The sequence below is a fragment of the Onychostoma macrolepis genome, chromosome 03 (genome assembly GCF_012432095.1).
Source record: "Onychostoma macrolepis isolate SWU-2019 chromosome 03, ASM1243209v1, whole genome shotgun sequence".
In the NCBI taxonomy this organism is placed as follows: Eukaryota; Metazoa; Chordata; class Actinopteri; order Cypriniformes; family Cyprinidae; genus Onychostoma; species Onychostoma macrolepis.
The window spans coordinates 12,976,371-12,984,567 of record NC_081157.1 but is presented as its reverse complement, the minus strand read 5'-3'; the positions used below and the strand labels follow the sequence as shown (position 1 = coordinate 12,984,567).

The following is an 8,197-nucleotide window of genomic DNA, read 5'->3' as shown; positions in this document are numbered from 1 at the left end:
GTAACACTTTACAATAAGGTGTCATTGGTTAACACTAGTTAATGCATTAATTAACATGAACTAACAATGAATAATACATTTGTTACAGTATCTGTTAATTTTTGATAATGTTAATGAAAAAGATGACAAATATGAGAAACATACATACACACATACACACACACACACCCAGTGGGCATTTGATGTCAATTTAACATCAATATGACATCAAACATTGATGTCAAAATTACGTCACGAAATAGGTCAAAAATGAAAGTCATTTTGACGTCAAAGTGTCGATGTCAATTTGATGTTAAGATTTTGACCTCTGCTGATGTCATTTTGATGTTATTTTGATGTCATGCTTTGTTGGCATTTGATGTCAATTCTACATCTATTTGATGTCAGGATGTCATGATGTTGATTTCATTTTAATGCTATTTTGATATCATTCAATATCAAGCTTCGATATCAATTCAACATAAATGTGACATCAAACATTTTTTGACATCACAAATTTATTGACATATTTTGAAATTTCAATGTCAAGCATTACTCAATTTCAACCTAAATGTACAATGACTGACAACATACACATACTTTGAGATCTGATATGTTTTTATTTTATTTTTTGTAATATAGTGGGGCCGCTATGGATTCACACTTCCAGAGCTCTCAAGTGCCTGTAAAGAGAACAAGAAAGCAAACATTAAAATGGGCCCTGTCCATTAACATAACTAATGCTTAGTACCCATCAGTAGTAGGCTACTCTTTATTATTATATTATATTATTATTAATAGTATATAGACAACTAAAAGATAACCCACATTATAGCCTAATCACATGCAGTAGTCAGAGGTGCAGATGTGTACTAATATATGATAATGGATCAAACCTTTTGTTAATATCTGTTAATAGTGTCATATGTCAGGATCTCATTTCACTGCTAGTAATCAGTCCACATTTTGTACTGAATTGTAGAATGTGAACATTCATTCAAAGCCAGAGAGCAGCGTTTTCAAAACATCATATTCTCTTGGCTCTTCCCTATGTAAGGCTAGTGGTGTCTCATTTCCATGGTGAATATTTTTACCCCCATGTCTTGCCACTCTGTTTAGAATGACATGGTGTAGGCGTAAAACGAAGGGGAAGGGTAAAAACAGAGAAATGGGATTGGGCCTAAATCTACATCGTTGTTTGCAGCAGCTCCTACCTTCCGGCGCCCAGTGCCCCCTCTTCTGTCCGGCGCAGCGCGCAAATGGTTGGCCATCAGGCTACCAATGGAAGCTTCTGTGATGCCAGGTTGTGACTTCTGGATGGCACCTGAAAATTTAACAGCACTTGCCATTTATCTTGCACATACTGATCAAAATAAAAATCATGTAGAGAATAGAGCTATAGGTGATGTAGGTGCACAAATAGAATATAATTACCTATCAGCCACTGATGATAAGCCATTGAACATTTTAAATTTAAAACAGATTATGTAGGTAGCCAATGTGCCTGATGCTTTTACTTGATGCAAACGTTCGTTTTTGTGATTAAAATACATAAAATATTACCATAACATCTGTCTTCCAGTGTGCGGAAATTTGTTTATGTAGCCGTGACAACACGTGCATGCTCGCCTGCGTTAAGAGCGCTAGTTGCTCCGTGCACGCTGATGCGCTCATCCTGTTGACAATTCCCGAATGCCTTCTATAAAAGCACGGATTCCACGCAAACAAACGTAGGCTACATGTGTCATTAGTATGAGAAAAAAAATGGGATTTTAACTGTCGGTCTCGGACATAAATATCTTCATGCCTGTCGGACATGGGCCGGGCTCGGACAGAAAAATTCGTCCCAATCCGCACTCTATGCTCACTGACCCATGGACGACAACAATCAATGAAGACATAACGTTACAACCGTTTGTTGACTTAGGTTGCTTAAGCTGTTATTTCACACCTTGAATACGCGACTATATTACATATAGTAATTAATTAATAATTGATGTATATATCTATGTGACGAATCGACGCGCATATTTTGCGTCGACGTCAGCGTTGTCCCAGCCCTAATTTTGCTACAACGCAAAAATATAGCCTATATATAAAAAGTATTTCACATGTACACACACCAAGCATGCATTTGAAAATATCATTGGATAACACTACGACCAATGTTTACTGGCTGATTCCGGACTTCGACATTGCAGTGTTGTCGTCATCTGTTAAGCACGCTTCTGGCCCGCCTATATCAAATACACCGATGTGATTGGAGCAGCTCGGATCCACGGGCATGGGTAATGAGCATCATTACTGATTGCCAGAGTGACTCGCTGAGCAAATTCACATTGTATGGGTAAAGTTATGTAGCATCGGTATAAAACCTCTAAAAACAATCACAAATAGGGCAGTTCATCAATTGTGGTTTGGAATTAGACCTACTGCAACTGGATTGATAAAAAGTCATGTAGTTGCAAACATCTCACCTGGCTACTTGTATTTGGGAAGAGCAAAATCTGTGACAGCTTCCGGTGCTTGTACGCTGAAAATATTTCACATGCTTAGGAAATCATTTTACATTCAATCATTGTTAATTTGTTAACTCCTTATTAAAATAAACACTTCTTACAAAATTGTACAGTTCAAGTATTATTAGTCATAATATGGATATTTTATTACCACTACAAGAACATACATTTGATCGGGTGTATTTTCGTGGGCTCAGGATTGAAGGGGAGCGACAATTTATTCCCGTGTCACTAAAGTGAACCACCAATGGTCGCACACGCACACACACACACACACACACACAGTCACACACACGTCAAATTTGACCGCGAACAGTAAATTAAGGGGGGTAGCAACAAACAGTGTTTAAGGTTAAGGTGAGACACTACAGGTGAATAAAAATTTTTAACTAGCAGATATCACCATGAAATTTTCCCAGTTGATTACCTACATTAAGATGAGAAAAAAATGTATTACAAGTTTTCTGTAATTTAATGTTTAAATAAGCAAATTAGGCAATATCTAATTAAATATGCACTAATTTGCATACATTTAAAGAAACGAGTATTGGATAAAGCCAGGTTAAAAAAAAAATTCTATTTATGGATATCTACTTTTGTTATCCTGTAAATCAGAATATTGTCAATAGCCTTAAAAATGATTTCCGCCATGTTTTTTGGAATAAAATGTTATATAAATCAGGCTAGGAATAATATATTTACAAATCCCTCTGTAAATGTCTTCATAATATAACTAGGTACAAGACTGGAAAGTTTGGTGTATATAGGTACTACTGAAGTGGAGATTTCGGACTTCGAGTATGAGAGAAAAGTCATTTAGAGAAAATGGGCTTTAATATTTATCATCAGCCAATTAGATTGCGCATTCAGCCCTTTTACTTTCACGATTGGTTGTTGATAAAAAAGGAAATGACCATATTTGGAACCGACAGCATTGCGGTGCGGTGCATGTGATGACGGTGCAGGCAGCGATCGCGGAGCAGTTAGGACGTGTATTTCGGACTTTTTTTCACCACAAGTCTGAAAGAAGACATGTTATTGAAGACAAATATCCAAAAATAAAAAAAATTGACCATTAAAAAAAACCCGATGTTTTTGCCTGCCGTGTCTCGGTTTGGTCATGCGGTCGTCAGTCCATGTGCTGTTCATGAGCAAAAATATCCGTTCAACGGGAGCATTTGTGCCCAATAGAGACATGGCAAACTGACAAAGGAGACCTATGTGTAGCTACTTTTTTTAACGTAATCTCCCTGCTTTTGAAATGCGCGTTGGCTGCACAGAATCAGAATCAGATTGCAGAAGCAGACCACTACACACACACACACACACATTGTTAAAATCATACGATGGCAGATGGATCATACCGATTCCATCATACCGGAGTGTAAACGTTACACTAGCATCAGGTTAAGTTAGCTAGCGTTAGCACGCTCAGGTAAAAGGATGGCTGTGAAATTATTCGACATAATTCGGAAAATTACACCCATTAAAATTAAGTAGCCTGTGTATAAGATGGTGTATTGACATAAAAACAACAATAGCATGCTAGCTGGTTACTTACCAGGATTTGGAAGTGAATAATTTTGTAATTGCAAATCTCTGGCAGTTGGGCTGTGTGGCAGTTAGGCAGTGAGACGACAGTGAGTGAGAGCGAGCGGTTATGCAGATCTGCTACTTTCCCGCGCGACATGCCCAGGATGTGACGTCTTTTTGTAGTCAATTTGTAGTCCATGATGATTATTTAAAAAATCAGCTTCAATATCAGATAAAATTTACCTTTTATAGTATATGCAATTATAGTGTCTGCTGTCATTTTAAACGTGAACTAAATGTAAACATGCTAGGATTTAAATAAATAAAAACACACATGCAAAATACATAGATCTAGGCCTACAACTTTCAAGATGTTGAAAATGAGTCGCATTGATTTACAATGAGTAATAAATATACTTTTTCAGACATTGTTTTGACATAAATTTGACATCTTATTTCCTGACATCAAATCAACATCGATTTAATGTCAATGATATTGACCTGAGATATAGGGACCAGAAAAAACATGTCAGATTGATACCTTTGTTGGGCCTCTTTACAACCACAAGAAAATTATTACAAAATATAATGAAAATATGCATATTCATGCATGTCATACATGGTGGTCAAAATCTTGACTATTTGTTGATGTCAAATTGACGTCAAGGTGCCCGCTGGGCATATATATATATGTATGTATGTATTTATTTATTTTAATTTTTTCCAATGCATGCAATTCATTACTTTATTAATATAGGTATTTCTGCTCTATTTTAATACATCTTTAAAGGCTAATTTTAGGCGAAATAAGACTTTTAAAGGCCAGCACCAGAATCCCTGTCACTTCGAATACTAACACATATCATAAAGCATGTCATAAATGTTTGAAATCGCACACATTTGCAATGACACTGTCTATGATTAAGACCAAAGCATCCTTACAATTAAAAGTCAACACAACACAAACGCACATTTATAAGAAAACAAAAGTAAGTAAATGTACCGGAAGTGAATGATGCATTATTGAACCTGCGTATTTACGGTAAATACATAGGTAACGTAGGAACGTGACGTCACCGCGCTACTGCGCATGCGTTTTATAGACATACCATACGTCACTTCGCGCATGCGCGGTAAACACATACCTGACGTAGGTACCTGACGTCACCGCGCTACAGTCTGCAGCGAGGAGTACTTGAAAAAACCCCACAGGAAATTAGAAAACGCGCGTTGAGCATGCGCAATGCGCAACAGTGGTTTGACCCTGTGACGCATTCACGTTAAGACGCATGCGCAATCATCGCGCCAAACTGCAGTTAGGAGACGAAGGCACTTCCTCCTTCCGCCAGTTTTTCACCATGGATGGACTCGACGAGGTTGCGATTTTCACTCTTATAGGTTAGTAATTTCTAAAATCACTTAATTGTTTGTTATGGTAACTTGTATTTGAAATTGAATTGTAATCGAATATGCAATGCTTCCTACCGAGAAAAAACACACACGTTCCTATCGAATGAAATTAAGTTAACTGAACATATTACAAAGTTCAATCTCTTTCTCTTGAGATCTGTTTAATAAATCTTTTCCAGTTTGCTTTCCATGTCGTTTCCATCCAAACTTGAGTTCTTTTTTGTGAGAGATCACCTTGGGGCATTATCATTTATGATGTTGACGATAACACTGTTCATTCATTATTGTATTCAGTGACATTAGTCAACTATTTCACAACATTATTAGCACTTATCGATCCTTATGTTACAATATGCACTAAGAATTTTTTTCATTTAAATGTGTACACTAATATTGATTATTGGATAATGAACAAAAAATGAACCGTTTTACTGCCATCAGCCAATGTTATTAAATGCATTATGACTCTTTATTGCTTTTTCATAATACCTACTATTTTTACTGATGCTAACAAAAAGAAGTCAAGTGTTAAGGATCTTTCATCATTATTGCCTGTTTGTTTCACTACACTCAGCCATTTCATAGTTGTAAGCCTAATAGTAGGCCCAAAAAACTGTACAATAAGGTTCATTAGTCAACATTAACTAAGAATGAACAATACTTCTATTGTATTTATTAATCATATATTATAATATATATTTTTTTTTGATAAACTATTTTAATTAGCTATATTGACATGGATGTATATTTTTTTCAATATCTGAAGTCTTCGGTGCACAAAGTATACCTGAGTTACACTGACTAATGTATTTTCATGTGTTCTAAGCTGCTAACATTGGAGAAGACATTTTACCAACTCTCTCACGGGAGGATATCCGAGATCTCTTTCCTAGTCCTGAGCACTTCCTGACAGTTCTGAACTGACAAACTGACAGTTCAAAACAAGATGACCCCAGCACTTCAAAGTTTTTAAAGTTACCCAGCCCAGAATATGTTCTCTTCACTGACAGTGAACTACAACACATGAGACGCACATACTTTGAACAGCAGCGTCTTGGAAAAGAGGGTGACGTCACCTTATCGAAGGAGCTGTTCTGCCGGCTCATCCGAAATACCACGACAAACATGATATCAATTGCAAGAGCGTCTTCAGATGACTACAAATATCCCACTAAATATGAAGTTATTGCCATGGCAAAACGGTTAGTGGAATACTACCCTATGATAAAAGATAAGTCAACTGGATCTAGGCATGAGTGGGTGAGTGACATCATTTAATTAATTATTAAAAAAAAAAAAATAGTTTTGCTGCTGACATTGCTTCAAAATTATTCATTGATGCTTTTGTTCTGTTGTACAGGACACTGTTGCCAAAAAGCTCCTGAAGCGACTTTCAAATATCCAAAGTCCCGTGAAGGCCAAACAGCCTCCTTCCAAAAGAGCACGTCAGGACAGAGAACCTTCTGCAGTGGCAAGTGACTATGACGCTGATTCCAGTGCGTCAACAGTCAATCTGTCACCACCTTCAAGATCAAGCACCCCACGGCAAGAAAATGACAGCATCGATGAAGCATGTAAGTACATTAAAATTTACTTTAAAATAAGGTGGCCAGACATGCCACTTCCTGGGGACACGTTCTGCACAGGATTTCTAAGTTGCCTAAAATAACCTGTTGTTGGTTGTTAGCGCTGCGCAACTTTTTAGGCAACTTAGAAATCCTGTGCAGAACGTGTCCCCAGGAAGTGGCACGTCTGGCCACCTTACTTTAAAATGTATTAGTGTATTTTGTAAATAAGTGTTTGATAATGTATGTACGCCTAATTCTTCCTTATTTTTATGTAGAATACATTCTCGAATTGTTGATTTTGTGCGTCTTGTTCAGTAATTATATTGTTTGGCTAAATTGTAGCTGATGGTCCAGACAACAGCCTTGACAGCCAGAAAACCCAGGCAAAACATTACAGGACTCTGCAAGAAATGTACAAAGCAAAGAAGCCCAACAAAGCTGCTGTAACCCATCTATTAGACCTGGAGTTCTAGTCCAGAAGAAATTTCATTGACTCGAATGCTTTGAAGGAGCAAGACAAACCAACAAAAATTTTGCAAGCATACCCCTGCTTCAAAGAACTGGACCATGTGAGTACACAGAAGCATACTTCAGATAGATGTTTAATGTACTGACAAATATCCCATATCCTCTGCCTAACTGCAAACTTTTTTTTTATACTAAATATATAATTCTTTCAGGCAATGGATGAACTACGGAGAATCATTGAGCCAGACAATTGCCAATACATTTCTGAGGTGAAGGGCAGGTGGGAGAACTTCTACTCCAAGGTTCAGTTTTATGGAGTGATGAAGAAAGTCATGAAGCCTCCAAGGACATTAAATGGAGGTAAAGCTTTATTTAATTCTAGGGTTCTCAACTCTGGTCCTCAAGGTCCAGTTCAGCTCCAACCCTAATCAAACACACCTGAACAAGCTTATCATTGTTTTCAGGTCCTACTAGAAATCTACAGGCTGGTGAGTTTGATCAAGGTTGGAGCTAAACTTAGAGAACCTTTATTATAGATCAGTGGTTTTCAATTCAAAAAAATGTTTTTCAGTTTTGAGTTGAAAACAATGTTTTGTAAACAGCCCCTTAATTCAGTTCATGGAGCTCTTTTCTAATGAACTTATGATCTGAATTAGGTCTGTTAAATAAGGGAGACATACAAAATGTCCAGAGCAGTGGGTCTCCAGGATCAGAAACCAG

General features: G+C 37.1%; 1 long non-coding RNA gene across 1 annotated transcript; it reads right to left on the bottom strand.

Moving 5' to 3' along the window:
- Positions 1-606: 606 nt before the first annotated feature.
- On the bottom strand, positions 607-4,171 carry LOC131537266 (uncharacterized). The gene is made up of 4 exons (XR_009270226.1): positions 4,060-4,171; positions 2,457-2,512; positions 1,194-1,303; positions 607-662 (listed from the first exon to the last, which is right to left on the bottom strand). It is a non-coding gene; the product is annotated as an uncharacterized LOC131537266 (long non-coding RNA).
- Positions 4,172-8,197: the final 4,026 nt, after the last annotated feature.